Genomic DNA, 15,943 nt, shown 5'->3' with positions numbered 1-15,943 from the left:
GTATATATTAAGTTCTGCATTGTTCTATGTTTTTATGGAATATTAAATCATTATTTAATAAGCTTGACTTCTGCTGTGCTAAACTAACACTCATAGCCTAGAAGAGATTGAAGTGCAACTGTGTATAAATCCATGCCTAATTGTATGCTTGAGCAACACTACCATATGAAATTGTAATTGCATTGTGTGTGGGGGCGTTTGTCATACGTTGGCCTAAAGCGCGCAGCTGACCCAACGTATGAAAACGCCAGTGCGAGTAGCGACAGCAGAGTGGCTAACAGTATCGTTCGAAACGACTGTTAGTGGTTTTGCTTCACTACAGTGTAAGATTGCAAGTGTGTGTGTGTGTGTGTGTGTGTGTGTGTGTGCGTGCGTGGCGTTCCCGTATTTGGCCTAAGCGCAAAGCTGACCCGAATACGAAAACGCGGATTGCGCGCTGAGCACTCGACAGCAGAGTGGACGTGTCTAGCGAACCGCTAGTGGTGGCAGTGAGAGGTGTTCTGAGTGGTCCCAGCCTTGTTTTAGCTCGAATAAGGCTGCTCCCCGCTTGATCTGGTCAAACCCGCAGTCGGGAACCGTATACGCGGGCGTGCCGCGGGGCGGTTCCTGACACATGGCACTCATCTGCAAAGGGGTGGGGCTACATGCCGGAAGTCAGCACATAAGGGGTTCCGGGAGAGAGTTGAACAGAAAGGACCCACCTAGTAATTATAACTTTTTATGTGCAACTCTCTAAGGCCTCTTGCACACTACATGCGATTCCATTTTTTTATACAATCCAAACTTTTATTTCGATTAAAAAAGTACTACATGCTGCCACGTTTTTTTTAATCGGATTCCAAAAATTGGATCATATAAGAAATTGGAATCACATGTAGTGTGTAAGAGGCCTAAGTCAAACACCTGATCTCGGCCTTTTGGCTAAGATCAAGTGTAGTATCTGTTCTTGAGGTTTTTGGGAGGCATGTTACTGGGAACCCCGGCTTGGTCTCCTGGGGGAAGGACGCCTTGAACGAGTTGAACGGGGGGGATAGGAACCTCCGATTCTCCAGTAAAGGTGTCCGTCCTGGTTCATAATTCTCAGGGGCTGACAGAATGGATCTACCATGATCGAAGCTGAAGGGCTGAGGGCTTTGCTTAGGCGTACTGCCCCTGGAAGTGGTGCTCCAGTTGTATCTGAAAAACCTAGGATGTGGCAGATCCTGGGCGGAGTAAGGTGCTTTGGTCTGTACTGCCCATATGCATTGCTGACTAACGCAGCTCCCCGGCCTTTTGGCTAGGGAGAGTGCGGAATTTTTATCACTCCGGCCGCAAGGTCGGGGCCAGCTTGCTGGCACCGGGGACTTGTCCCCTGGGGACTTCGGTTCCCGCCCGGCTCCCTCTCGAGGGGGCCACGGACCATGTGGGATGCCACACGGCCAGGCCCTGTGGGTAACCACAGGGCACGTCGGAGTCCTCCAATCCTTCGGGTGTCGGAAGACTCCACCAGGGTCCTCCAACCCCTCGGGTATTGGAGGATGCCAAGTACCCCCTGCGCCGATGGCAAAGGGGATAAGTTCCCTTCGGGGAACAACGGAAAGGGCCCTGCTTTTTTGTGGGGCCTGGGGCTACTCATGCACGTTTTGTGGGGGTGTTTGTTCTGAACGGGATTTCCTTGAGGGCTTCCCCCGTCGCCATGGCGACGAACGTAGTGGCGTCATCGACGTCGTGACATCACAGGGAATCCCGATCCACCCCATAGTGCAGCCTGGCGCCGATTGGCCAGGCTGCGCAAGGGGTATGTGGGGGGGGCCCATGTATCGCGGCGGGTATCGGCGCATCGGCGGCGGGCGGCGGCGATCGCAACAAACACGCAGCTAGCAAAGTGCTAGCTGCGTGTTTGAAAAAAAAAAAGATGCAAATCGGCCCAGCAGGGCCTGAGTGGCACCCTCCAGCACGGGGTTACCGCTAAGGAAGTTAAGGCTGATAACAGGATGAGTTTGTTCAGATGAAATTCACAGTACTTTTGTAAGGTGTTGTGCTTCATGCTGACATCACGGGCAATATGGGATGTTTACCAGTTAGGCAAGAAAATGGGCACCAGAAATCATTTATGGAAAAGAAGTAATTGTAGAAACATACTGCAGTAAGCATGTGCTACTCCAACATGCAGACAGAGGGGCTCATTTACTCTACACCAAAAAACAGAGAAGTGCCCTTTTGTGTAAATTCAACATGTGCTGTTATGTTAGTACAACAAGAATCTGCTTCTCTGGAGGCATGGCTGAGTAGGGATGGCCCGAACCTCCGATTTTCGGTTTGCGAACTTCCGCAAAAGTTCGCTTCGTACAAACTTTCGCGAACCGCAATAGACTTCAATGGGGAGGCGAACTTTGAAAACTAGAAACACTTATGCTGGCCACAAAAGTGATGGAAAAGATGTTTCAAGGGGTCTAACATCTGAGTTTTTGCATGGATGAGTGGGATAGACGCCAAAAGTCCCAGGGAAAAATCTGGATTTGACGCAAAGCAGCGTTTTAAGGGCAGAAAACACATTGCATGCTAAATTGGAGGCCTAAAGTGCTTTAACCAGCTTAGCGGTATGGACGAGCTCAGCTCGTCCATGACCGCCGCGCTGGATTGCTCTGGCCCTGGTGGGCCGATTTTCATAATTTTTTTTTAAAACACGCAGCTAGCACTTTGCTAGCTGTGTGTTGGACGATCGCCGCCACTCGCCACCGATGCGCCGCTACCCGCCACGTAACAGGCCCCCCCCCCAAGACCCCGTGCGCAGCCTGGCCAATCAGTGCCAGGCAGCGCTGAGGGGTAGATCGGGACTCCCTCTGACGTCACGACATTGATGACGTCATCACGATCGTCGCCATGGCGATGGGGGAAGCCAAACAGAAAATCCCGCTCTGTATGGGATTTACTGTTTGCTCTGATCGCCGGAGGCGATTGTAAGGGGTGGGGGGATGCCGCTGCTCAGCGGCTATCATGTAGCTAGCGCTAAGCTAGCTACATGATTTAAAAAAAAAAAAATTAAAAATAGTGCTGCTCAGCCACCCTGGCGCAATCAATAGAACAATTGCGCAATCAATAGAACGCCAGGGTGGTTAAAACATCTTGCATGTGTATACATCAATCAGGGAGTGTAATTAGAGTACTGCTCCACACTGACACACCAAACTCACTGTGTAACGCACCGCAAACAGCTGTTTGTGTAGTGACGGCCATGCTGGACTGGTGCACACCATGGTTTTCAAGCCCATATGGTCGCCGGGCTGTGGTAGCTCAATGATAGAACAACAGTGACTGTTCAGCTGATCAAATTTGGTCAGTCCACAATGAAGCAACTACCTTATTATCTTGGGTGTGCCACCCCCCCCCGAGACACTCATATCGCTGTAGGTCATTGCTTCATTGTGATACGCAAGCCCTTTCACCACGGCAAGGTAATGATCACAAAGGGGAATTGGCACATGTACATGCCTTTTGTTTTGTTGTTGCAGCTGCAGTGAAGCCAGAAAAACTTTGCAGGCATGTACAAGCACCAGAAAATTTTTTATAAAAAAATTATTATAACGGCTGCTGCTAGCAGCGGCCTTAAAAATTCAGGAATCCGCCTTGTGTCCTGGACCCTGTAGGTGGTGGCGGAGAAGGCAGTCAAGCGGCCTGCAGACAGAAATGCTGTGTGGGGAGCGACTTAGTCTTGGGGCAGGCAGTCACACGGCGTGCAGGCAGAGATGCTGTGTGTGGGGACTGACTTAGTCTTCGGGCGGGCATTAGCCCTCCGGGATCCATGCCTCATTCATTTTGATAAAGGTGAGGTACTGAACACTTTTGTGACTTGGGCGACTTTTCTTCTCAGTGACAATGCCCCCAGCTGCGCTGAAGGTCCTTTCTGACAGGACGCTTGAGGCAGGGCAAGACAGAAGCTGGATGGTAAATTGGGAAAGCTCTGGCCACAGGTCAAGCCTGCCCACCCAGTAGTCCAAGGGTTCATCGCTGCTCACAGTGTCTACATCCACACTTAAGGCCAGGTAGTCGGCTACCTGCCAGTCCAGGCGTTGGTGGAGGGTGGATCCGGAAGGGCTAAGGCGAGGCGTTGGACTAAAGACTGTCCGCATGTCCAACATCACCATGAGATCGCTAGAGCGTCCTGTCCTTGCCTGCGTGGACATGGGAGGAGGAGGATTACTCTCAGTGGCACCTTTATTCCGTTATGCTGTGACATCACCCTTAAACGCGTTGTAAATCATAGTTGCCAGCTTGTTCTGCAAGTGCTGCATCCTTTCTTCCTTCTGGTGATTTGGAAACATCTCTGCCACTTTGTGCCTATACCGAGGGTCTAGTAGCAAGGCCACCCAGTAATTGTCATTCTTCTAGAGTTTTTTTATACGGGGGTCCCTCAACAGGCTGGACAGCATGAAAAACGCCATCTGCACAAAGTTGGATGCAGACGTACTATCCATCTCCTCTTGCTCTTCCTCAGTGATGTCAGGTAAGTCCTCCTCCTCCCCTCACCCACGAACAATACCACAGGAAAGTTGAGCAGCACAAGCCCCCTGTGACGCCTGCTGCGGTTGTTCTTCTGCCGCCGCCTCCTCCTCCTTTTCCAAAGAAACACCTTCCTCATCATCCAAGTCTGACTCCTCCTCCCCACACAACTCTTCCTCCTCCTCCTCCCCCCTCTGTGCTGCCGCAGGTGTTGAGGAAACATCGGGTTCTGATGAGAATTGATCCCACAACGCTTCCTCCTGTTACTGTTCCTGTTCACGCTCCTCCACAGCTTGATCCACCACTCTACGCACGGCACGCTCCAGGAAGTAAGCGTACGGGATCAAGTCGCATCATGCCTTCACTGCGACTCACCAGGTTGGTCACCTCCTCAAACGGCCGCATGAGCCTGCATGCATTTCGCATGAGTGTCCAGTTGTTGGACCAGAACATCCCCATCTCTCCAGACTGTGTCCTTCTACTGTAGTTGTAGAGGTACTGGGTGACGGCTTTCTCCTGTTATAGCAGGCGAGAGAACATAAGGAGGGTTGAATTCCAGCGAGTCGGGCTATCGCAAATCAGATGTCTCAATGGCAACTTGTTTCTCCGCTGAATATCGGTAAAGCGTGCCATGGCCGTGTAAGACCGCCTGGCCTGCTTCAGGGCATCCTGTAAGCCTAAGTACTTTGACACAAATCTTTGAATGAATAGATTCAGCACATGTACCATGCAGGGTACATGTGTCAGCTTTCCCAAATTCAAAGCGGAAATGAGATTGCAGCCGTTGTCACACACCACGTTGCCGATCTCCAGCTGGTGCGGGGTCAGCCACTGATCCACCTGTTTGTTCAGAACAGCCAAGAGAGCTGCTCCAGTGTGACTCTCCGCTTTGAGGCAAGACATGTCTAAGATAGCGTGACACCGTCGTACCTGGCATGTAGCATAGGCCCTGGGGAGCTGGGGCTGTGTAGCTGGAGAAGAGATCGCAGCACCAGTAGAGTTGAACTGCCACTCAGCCAAGGAGAACGACAGCAAAGAGGATGTAGCAGGAGGAGAGGAGGTGGCAGCAGGTTACAAGTTGGTCCGCTGCACAGCCACGTACTCCCTGCTTGCCATCGGTCATCAGGTTGTCCCAATGGGCTGTGTAAGTAATGTACCTGCCCTGACCGTGCTTGGCAGACAAGGCATCTGTGGTCAGGTGGACCCTTGACCAAACGCTGTGGGCCAGAGATGACACCACTTGCCTCTCAACTTCACGATACAGTTTGGGTATCTCCTTTTTAGAGAAATAATTGCGGCCTGGTATCTTCCACTGCGGTATCCCAATGGCCACAAATTTACGGAAGGCCTGAGTCCACCAGCTGGTATGGTAACAGCTGGCGGAGTGGAGGAGGGTGGCTGTGAAGGTGCAAGGGAGAAAGCGGCTGAAGAAGATAATGCACCTGAAGGAGGAAGAGGAGAAGGAGGGTGGCTTTTCTTTTGTGTGCTGCTTTTCCTCTGGTGCTCTTCCCATTGCAGTTTGTGCCTTTTCTGCATGTGCCTTCGTAAGGCAGTTGTCCCTACGTGGGTGTTGGCCTTTTCACGGCTCAATTTTTTTGAGGCAGAGAGAACAGATGGCATTGCTCTGATCTGAGGCAATTTCCAAACCGCTGAGCCCCCCTGGGGTGATGGCACTATGGTGGCATCAGCAGCTGACGTTGAAGGGCATGTTGGCTGGCTGTCCATAGGTGGCAATACATGGCGCCGGACACTGCCACCAGCTGTTTCTGATGACGAGCTCCCCCTGCTTCTTTCAGCAACTCGTCTCCTCCTACTCCTCTCTGACTCCCCCTCTGAACTGTCTCTTTGGTCATCTCGTCTCTTAGGAACCCACGTGGCATCCGTATCATCGTCATCATCATAATCATCCTGCCCAGGTTAGCTTGCCTCAGACACCTCATAAACTGCGATACTTGGCCCTGGACACTGCCACCAGCTGTTTCTGAAGACGAGCTCACCCTGCTTCTTTCAGCAACTCATCTTCTCCTTCTCCTCTCTGACTCCCCCTCTGAACTGTCCCCTTGGTCATCTTGTCTCTTAGGTTCCCACGTGGCATCTGTATCATAATCATCCTCCCCATCTTCGCTTGCCTCAGACACCTCATAAACTGCACCAACAGCAGGTACTTCATCCTCCTCCTCCTCACACGTTACGTCCATAGTGTCGCCTAACTCAGACATATGAGGTGGTGTAACTTGCTTAGCGCCTTCATCTTGTTATAACAATAATGTCTGTGAATCAATTAATTCCCCACCAAATAACTCCTGAGAAGTGTCAAATGCAGTGGATGTGGTGCTTGTAGTAGCGCTGGTGGATGCGGAAGATGAGGTGTTCTGTGTTAAATAGTCAACCACGTCCTGACAATCTTGGGAGTTGATGGGGCGTGCCTTCTTTTGAGCACTGTACTTTGGTCCAGGGCCGCACGAAATCACATCAGCACGACCTCGCACAGACCTGCTGGGTGGTCTTCCTTTGGGTTTGCCTCTACCTGTTTTCTCCGTTTTGTCCATATCGGGGGGGATGAAGTGAAAGGTATGCACTGACTTGACTAATACAATGTGCAGTCACACAGGTGCAGTTAACAGGTATGCAGTGGTATATCACACTGCGTGCACTCACGTAGGTAGGTGGGTGCACTGAACACAACAGGTAGGTATATGCAGTGATGGGTATTACAAATGTGCACCTGTCACACACATGTACCGTGACCAGGTACACTGACTGGTGGTATTGAATATCACACTGCGTGCGCTCACGTAGGTAGGTGGGTGCACTGAACACAACATGGAAAAGTATATGCAGTGATGGGTATAGTCAGGAATATAGCAGCTAGTTATGATGTTGGGATAATACAGGAGTAGAGATGGGCCGAACCTCTGATTTTAGGTTCACGAACCGGGTTTGCAAACTTCCGCGGAATGTTCGGTTCGCGAACTTTTCCGCGAACCGCAATAGACGTCAATGGGGAGGCGAACTTTGAAAAATAGAAAAAATTATGCTGGCCACAAAAGTGATGGAAAAGATGTTTCAAGGAGTCTAACACCTGGAGGGGGGCATGGCGGAGTGGGATACATGCCAAAAGTCCCGGGGGAAAATCTCGATGTGACGCAAAGCAGGGTTTTAAGGGCAGAAATCACATTGAATGCTAAATTGCAGGCCTAACGTGCTTTAAAACATCTTGCATGTGTATACATCAATCAGGGAGTGTAATTAGAGTACTGCTTCACACTGACACACCAAACTCACTGTGTAACGCACCGCAAATAGCTGTTTGTTGCGTGTTGTGACGGCCGTGCTAGACTACTGCGCAACATGGCGAGATTGCTCTTCCTCACTCAGTGATGTCAGGTAATGTATGACTTCCTTCTCAACTTTCCATGGCACTGTTAAAAAGCATACGTTTTTTTTTTTAAATTACATTTTCTACTTGCTGTGTACTTGTTCCGTATCGCTACAATGAGAATCCTATGGAGGCGGGCAAGTCTGACATTGTGACCCCGGGTAAAGGCCGAGAAATGAGGGATGGAATCTGGTGTGGAGCCTGAGCAACGCTACACATCCAAGGAGGGCAGCAGGCAGGCATGCACGCCCACCCGCCCCGAGGTAGTGACCAAAAATAACAATACAGGAGGAGGACTTTCGAGGCCCTGCTGTGTATTTGAAATGAATGTACTTTAAATCCTTTAATGAGAACCAGTTATGGCGGGCAAAGATGACACCACATTCCTTTCACGAGAATCATATGGAGGCGGGCAAGTCTGTCATTTGTGACCCCGGGTAATGGCCGGGGAATGAGGGATGGAATCCGGTGTGGAGCCTGAGCAACGGCTACCACTGCACATCCAAGGAGGGCAGCAGGCAGGCATGCAATACAGGACTTTGAGGCCCTAATTGTAATGAATCAACTTTAAATCCTTTAACGGGAATCTGTTATGGAGGGCAAGTCTGCCATTGTCACCGCGGGGAATGAAGGTTGGATTCCGGTCCGAAGTGGGAGCCTGCTGAGACCCATGCTGTAGCTGCCCTGACCGTGCTTTGCAGACCAGGCATCTGTGGTCAGATGGACCCTTGAGCCAGCGGAAGACAAACCAAGTTGAAAGCATTTGCCAAGAATGTTTTACGGAGGGCAATTTTTGTTGGCATTTTTGTAAATTGTTTGAAAATGTAGATGGTTGTATTTTTAAATTGTTTGAAACTGTATCCATTCAAGTGCAAGTTATGCACTGACTGCCAGGTATAATGTGCAGTCACAGATGCAGTGAAAGGTATGCAGTGACTGCAAACAGCCGTTTGTGTAGTGACGGCCGTGCTGGACTGGTGCGCACCATGATGAGAGTGCAGGTGATGGTGGCTTTTCAGCCCATATGCTCGACCGGCTGATGTAGCTCAATGACAGAACAGTGACTGTCAAGCTGATCAAATTTGGTCTGACCACAATGAAACAACGACCTTATTATCTTTGGTGTGCCACCCCCACCCGAGACACTCATATAGCCCGCGGTCATTGCTTCATTGTGATACGCAAGCCCCTTCACCGCGGCAAGGTAATGATCACGAAGGGGGATGGGCACATGTACATGCCTTTTGTTTTTTGTTGCAGCCGCCTGCAGTTCAGCCATAAAAATTAGGCAGGCATGTGCATGCCCAAGAAAAATTAGTATAGTGGCCGCTGCTAGCAGCGGCCTTAAAAATTCTGGAATCCGCCTAGAGTCCTGGACCCTGGTGGTGGTGGCGGAGAAGGCAGTCAAACGGCCTGCAGGCAGAGATGCTGTGTGTGGGGACTGACTTAGTCTTCGGTCGTGCAATAGCCCTCAGGGATCTATGCCTCGTTCATTTTGATAAAGGTCAGGTACTGAACACTGTCATGACTTAGGCGACTTCTCTTCTCAGTGACAATGCCTCCAGCTGCACTGAAGGTCCTTTCTGACAGGACGCTTGCGGCAGGGCAAGAGAGAAGTTGGATGGCAAATTGGGACAGCTCTGGCCACAGGTCAAGCATGCGCAACCAGTAGAGCAAGGGTTCATCCTCGCTGCTCGCAGTCGCAGTGTGTACATCCACACTTAAGGCCAGGTAGTCGGCTACCTGCCGGTCCAGGCATTGGTGGAGGGTGGATCCCGAAGGGCTACTGCGAGGCGTTGGACTAAAGAATGGCCGCATGTCCGACATCACCCCGAGATCGCTGGAGCGGCCTGTCCTTGCCTGCGTGGACTGGTGAGGAGGAGGAGTAATACTGCCAGTGGTACCTTTATTGCGTTGTAGTGTCACATCACCCTTAAATGCATTGTAAAGCATCATTGACAGCTTGTTCTGCAAGTGCTGCATCCTTTCCGCCTTGTGTGGAGTTGGTAACAGGTCTGCCACTTTGTGCCTGTACCGAGGGTCTAGTAGCGTGGCCACCCAGTACAGGTCATTCCCCTTGAGTTTTTTGATACGGGGGTCCCTCAACAGCAGGGGCGTCTCACCCACCAGGCAAGTATAGGCGGTTGCCTGGGGCGCCATGAGGTGGTGAGGCGCCATGAAGTGGTGAGGCGCATTCCCCCGCCGCTGCTACCGTGACCATGTTTTTTTTTTTTTATATTATATTACCTCCCGACTCAGTCCCCGGTGCTCGGCACGCTACCATGTGCTCAGCAGTGCCTCCACCTCCACAACTCCCCAGCCAATAGAGCAATCAATACTGCTCTTCTCTGCCAGGCTCCTTCTTTAAAGCCGTGCCCCTTCTTCTCAGTAGCCACACAGGTAAAGTGTTTACCTCGTGTGGCCCAGCCTTTAACTCCGCCCCACGCCAGTCAAACCAGGAGCCAGCGGCCAGCCATCTTATGCCCCCGACAGTCTGACCCCCCACCTGTGTCACTGGCTGCACACAGACACTGGAGCGAGACAGCCAGGGGACAGATATAGTCACAGAGAGAAGAATGTGATGTGTCCGTGTTGGAGCCCCGCCCCCGCACAAGACAGCAACACAGCCCGGGAGAAGGGACATTTCTGCTTCAGAGTAGTGATGGGAATTCCGGCTCTTTTCAGAGAATCGGCTCTTCTGAATCGGCTCCCATTAAAGAGCCGGCTCTTACGGCTCTGAATCGGCTCTTCATTAAATATCACTAAACACCACTCAGAATCGGAGTAAAAGCCCCACCCCCGTCTCCATCACAATTCCAGACTGCTTCTCTGACTGGGGCAATCCCTCCTGCTACTGCTCTGCTCCGCCCCATACACTCCTACAAGCTGCAAGAGGAGGACTACATCTCCCAACATGCCTCAGAGCCCTTTATTGCAGAGCAAAGCAGAGCTCTGTGGGGTGGCTGAGGCATCGGCTCTTTCAAAACTGAGAACCGGCTCTTGTCGTTCGCAGCAAAGAGCCGGCTCGTTCGCGAACGACCCATCACTACTCCAGAGATGATAAGCTGCATGCACAGGCAGAAGAGAAGGTATGCAGGCAGGCTGCTAAGAACACTTCCTGTCCTGTGTGCAGACTCCCAGTACTGTTATAACTGCTAGAATGTGCCCTGCTCTTTTGATACTAGAGTTTTCTTTGAAAGCTGGTTAGGCTGTAGGCTGGTAAAGCTGTAAACAGTGCTTTAGTGCTATGCTGTCTCTCCCTCTCCCCTCTCTGTTCCTCTGCCCCCTCTTCCATCTTATGCTGTCTCTACCCCTCTCTGTTCCTCTGCACCCTCTTCCATCTTATGCTGTCTATCCCTCCCCCTCTCTGTTCCTCTACCCCCCTCTTACATCTTATGCTGCCTCTCCCTCTCTACTCTTTCCCTCTGCTCGGATTACGTGTATTTTCTGGTGAAATGCTTCCACATTACGATTATTTTCTGACAACGCTGCCCCATTACGATTATTTTCTGGTGAAACGCTGCTGCCCTATGATTAATTTCTGGTGAAATGCTGCTGCAATAAGTGTATTTTCTGGTGAAACACTGCCACATTACGATTATTTTCTGGTGAATTACGATTCTGAATTACGATAATTACTATTATTTTCTGATGAAACACTGCCACATTATGATTAGGGGGGGAGGGGCTTGAAGGGGGGGGCGCCACAGGTTTTCTCACCTGGAGTGACAAAATGACTAGAGGCACCCCTGCTCAACAGGCTGGACAACATGAAAGAGGCCATCTGCACAAAGTCGGATCCAGACGTACTCTCCATCTCCTTTTGCTCTTCCACAGTGACGTCACGCAACTCCTCTTCCTCCCCCTAGCCACGGACAATACCACAGGAACGTGGAGCAGCAGAAGCCCCCTGTGATGGCTGCTGCGGTTGTTCTTCTGCCGCTGCCGCCTCTTCCTCCTCCACAGAAACACCTTGCTCATAATCATCCGAGTCTGACTCCTCTCCTTCCCCACATGACTCCTCTTCTTCCTCCTTCTCCCCCCTCTGTGGTGCCGCAGGTGTTGAGGAAACCTGTGGTTCGGCTGAAAATTGGTCCCACGCCTGCTCCTGCCGTAGCTGTTCCTGTTCCCGCTCCTCCACAGCTTCATCCACCACTCTACGCACGGCACGCTCCAGGAAGTAAGCGTAGGGGATCAAGTCGCTGATGGTGCCTTCAGCTCGACTCACCAGGTTGGTCACCTCCTCAAACGGCCGCATGGTCCTGCATGCATTTCGCATCAGTGTCCAGCTGTTGGGCCACAACATCCCCATCTTCCCAGATTGTGTCCTTCTACTGTAGTTGTACAGGTACTGGGTGACGGCTTTCTCCTGGTCTAGCAGGCGAGAGAACATGAGCAGGGTGGAATTCCAGCGAGTCGGGCTATCGCATATCAAGCGTCTCACCGGCAAGTTGTTTTTCCGCTGAATGTCCGCAAGCCGTGCCATGGCCGTATAAGACCGCCTGAAATGCCCACACAACTTCCTGGTCTGCTTCAGGACGTCCTCTAAGCCTGGTTACTTTGAGACAAATCTTTGCATGACCAGATTCAGCACATGTGCCATGCAGGGTACATGTGTCAGCTTTCCCAAATTCAAAGCGGAAAGGAGATTGCTGCCGTTGTCACACACCATGTTGCCGATCTCCAGCTGGTGCGGGGTCAGCCATTGCTCCACCTGTTTGTTAAGAGCAGCCAGGAGAGCTGCTCCAGTGTGACTCTCCTCTCTCTGAGGCAAGACATGTCTAAAATTGCGTGACACCGTCGTACCTGGCATGCAGCGTAGGCTCTGGGGAGATGGGGCTGTGTAGCTGGAGAGGAAGAGGAGATGGCAGCACCGCTAGAGTTCAACTGACACTCAGCTGAGGAGGAGGAGGTTGACAGCGAAGAGGATGTAGCTGGAGGAGAAGGAGAGGAGGTGGCAGGAGGCCTGACTGCAAGCCGTGGAGGTGTGACAAGTCGGTCCGCTGCGCAGCCACGTACTCCCTGCTTGCTGCCATCGGTCACCAGGTTGACCCAATGGGCTGTGTACGTAATGTAGCGGCCCTGCCCGTGCTTGGCAGACCAGGCATCCGTGGTCAGGTGGACCCTTGACCCAACGATCTTTGCAATAGATGACACCACTTGCCTCTGAACTGCACGGTACAGTTTGGGTATGGCCTTTCGTGAAAAATGTAAGAGTGAACAGAGGCGCCAGCAGGATAAAAGGTTCTAAAAGGCTTAAAATCCCTCAGGAGGTGGTGGTGGACTCGCCTTCCCGAAGCAGACAAGATACCGTCAGTTTTATGACAACAGGTTTATTAATCTACTCCAAAACAAACAGTGCAACGCGTTTCACGGGTATGTTCCCGCTTTCTCAGGCAATAAACAGATAGGAGTACACAGTATAGTCTCAAGGTCACGAATAGCGTCTCCTACAGAGGCGCTATTCGTGACCTTGAGACTATACTGTGTACTCCTATCTGTTTATTGCCTGAGGAAGCGGGAACATACCCGTGAAACGCGTTGCACTGTTTGTTTTGGAGTATATCAATAAACCTGTTGTCATAAAACTGACGGTATCTTGCCTGCTTCGGGAAGGCGAGTCCACCACCACCTCCTGAGGGATTTTAAGCCTTTTAGAACCTTTTATCCTGCTGGCGCCTCTGTTCACTCTTACATTATCAATATCCACCTCTGGTGGAGGGGTGTTGCCCCTTATTTCCTTATCTACAGAGAGCGACTTTTAATCCTGAGTGAGGACAGGTCTAATCTCCTCACCTGCCTACACAGTGGTTACCTAGGAGGTAACCCACGTTTGTGAGTATATACATTATATACTTTTCATTTCCAACCCTTTGTTTTGCATACTACACTATATTGGGCTCTCGGTATTTCTTTTGTCTTTATCATTTCGTGAAAAATAAGTGCGGCCTGGTATCTTCCACTGTGGTGTCCCAATGGCCACAAATTTACGGAAAGCCTCTGACTCCAGGCTCCACCAGCTTGTATGGTAAAAGCTGGCGAGCTAATAGTTCTGCCACACCAGCTGTCAGACACCGGGCAAGAGGGTGACTGGCCGAAATTGGCTTCTTCCGCTCAAAGACTTCCTTCACGGACACCTGGCTACTGCTGTGGGCAGAGGAGCAGGAACCGCTCAAGGGCAGAGGCGGTGTGAAGGAGGGTGGCTGTGAAGGTTCAAGGGAGAAAGCGGATGAAGACGATGCGCCTGAAGGAGGAAGAGGAGAAGGAGGGTGGCTTGTCTTTTGAGGGGTGCTGCTTTTCCTCAGGTGTTCTTCCCATTGCTGTTTGTGCCTTTTCTCCAGGTGCCTTCGTAAGGCATTTGTCCCTACGTGAGTGTTGGCCTTTCCACGGCTCAATTTTTGGAGGCAGAGAGAACAGATGGCTTTGCTCCTATCTGAGGCACACACCGTAAAATATTTCAAAACCGCAGAGCCCCCCTGGGGTGATGGCACTACGGTGGCATCAACAGCTGACCTTGAAGAGCATGTTGGCTGGCTGGCCATAGCTGGCGATACATGGCGCCGGACACTGCCCCCAGCTGTTTCTGAGGACGAGCTCCCTATGCTTCTATCATGGAGTCGTCTTCTCCTACTCCTCTCTGGCTCCCCCTCTGAACTGTCCCCCTGGTCATCTCCTCTATTGGGAACATACGTGACATCCGTACAATCGTCATCATAATCCTCCTGCCCAGCTTCGCTTTCCTCAGACACCTCCTCAACTGCACCAACTTCAGGTGGATCATCATGCCCCTCCTCACACATTACGTCCATACTATCACCACCTAACTCAGACGTATGAGGTGGTGTACCTGCGCCTTCTTCTTGTTGTTGCAGTAGTGGCTGTGAATCAGTGATTTCACCACCACCACCACCAAATAACTCCTGCGAAGTGTCAAATGCAGCGGATGTGGCGCTTGTTGTAGCGCTGGTGGCTGCGGGAGATGAGGTGTTCTGTGTTAAATACTCAAGCACATCCTCACAATTTTGGGAAGGGATGGCACGTGCCTTCTTCTGAGCACTGTACTTTGGGCAAGGTCCGCACGAAATCACAGCAACACCACCTCACACAGACCTGCCAGTGCCAGGTGGCCTTCCTCTGGGTCTGCCTCTACCTCTTCCTCTACCTGGTTTGTCCATTTTGTCCATCTCAGGGGGAAGCTAGGTATATGCAGTGAGGTGAATTCACTCAACCCAAAGGTAGTTATATATGCAGTGAGGTGAGTTCACTGAACACAAAAGATAGCTATGTGCAGTGAGGTGAGTTCACTCAACCCAAAGGTAGTTATATATGCAGTGAGGTGAGTTCACTGAACACAGAAGGTAGCTATGTGCAGTGAGGTGAGTTCACTCAACCCAAAGGTAGTTGTATATGCAGTGAGGTGAGTTCACTGAACACAAAAGGTAGCTATGTGCAGTGAGGTGAGTTCACTCAACCCAAAGGTAGTTATATATGCAGTGAGGTGAGTTCAATTAACACAAAAGGTAGCTATATGCAGTGAGGTGAGTTCGCTCAACCCAAAGGTAGTTATATATGCAGTGAGGTGAGTTCACTGAACACAAAAGGTAGCTATGTGCAGTGAGGTGAGTTCACTCAACCCAAAGGTAGCTACAGTATGTGCAGTGAGGTGAGTTCACTCAACCCAAAGGTAGTTATATATGCAGTGAGGTGAGTTCACTGAACACAAAAGGTAGCTATATGCAGTGAGGTGAATTCACTGAACACAAAAGGTAGCTATATGCAGTCAGCTGAGTTCACTCAACCCAAAGGTAGTTATATATGCAGTGGGGTGAGTTCACTGAACACAAAAGGTAGCTATGTGCAGTGAGGTGAGTTCAATCAACCCAAAGGTAGTTATATATGCAGTGAGGTGAGTTCATTGAACACAGAAGGTAGCTATGTGCAGTGAGGTGAGTTCACTCAACCCAAAGGTAGTTATATATGCAGTGAGGTGAGTTCACTGAACACAAAAGGTAGCTATGTGCAGTGAGGTGAGTTCACTCAACCCAAAGGTAGCTATGTGCAGTGAGGTGAGTTCACTCAACCCAA

The 15,943-nt window shown here is 50.9% G+C and overlaps 1 pseudogene; it reads left to right on the top strand.

Annotated features, from left to right (window-relative positions):
- Nucleotides 1-899: 899 nt before the first annotated feature.
- On the top strand, nucleotides 900-1,101 carry LOC137505837 (U2 spliceosomal RNA; annotated as a pseudogene).
- The last annotated feature ends 14,842 nt before the right edge of the window (nucleotides 1,102-15,943 follow it).

Source organism: Hyperolius riggenbachi, chromosome 4 (genome assembly GCF_040937935.1).
Source record: "Hyperolius riggenbachi isolate aHypRig1 chromosome 4, aHypRig1.pri, whole genome shotgun sequence".
Classification (NCBI taxonomy): Eukaryota; Metazoa; Chordata; class Amphibia; order Anura; family Hyperoliidae; genus Hyperolius; species Hyperolius riggenbachi.
Note: the sequence above shows the minus strand (reverse complement) of the source record. Positions and strands in the feature narration are given on the sequence as shown.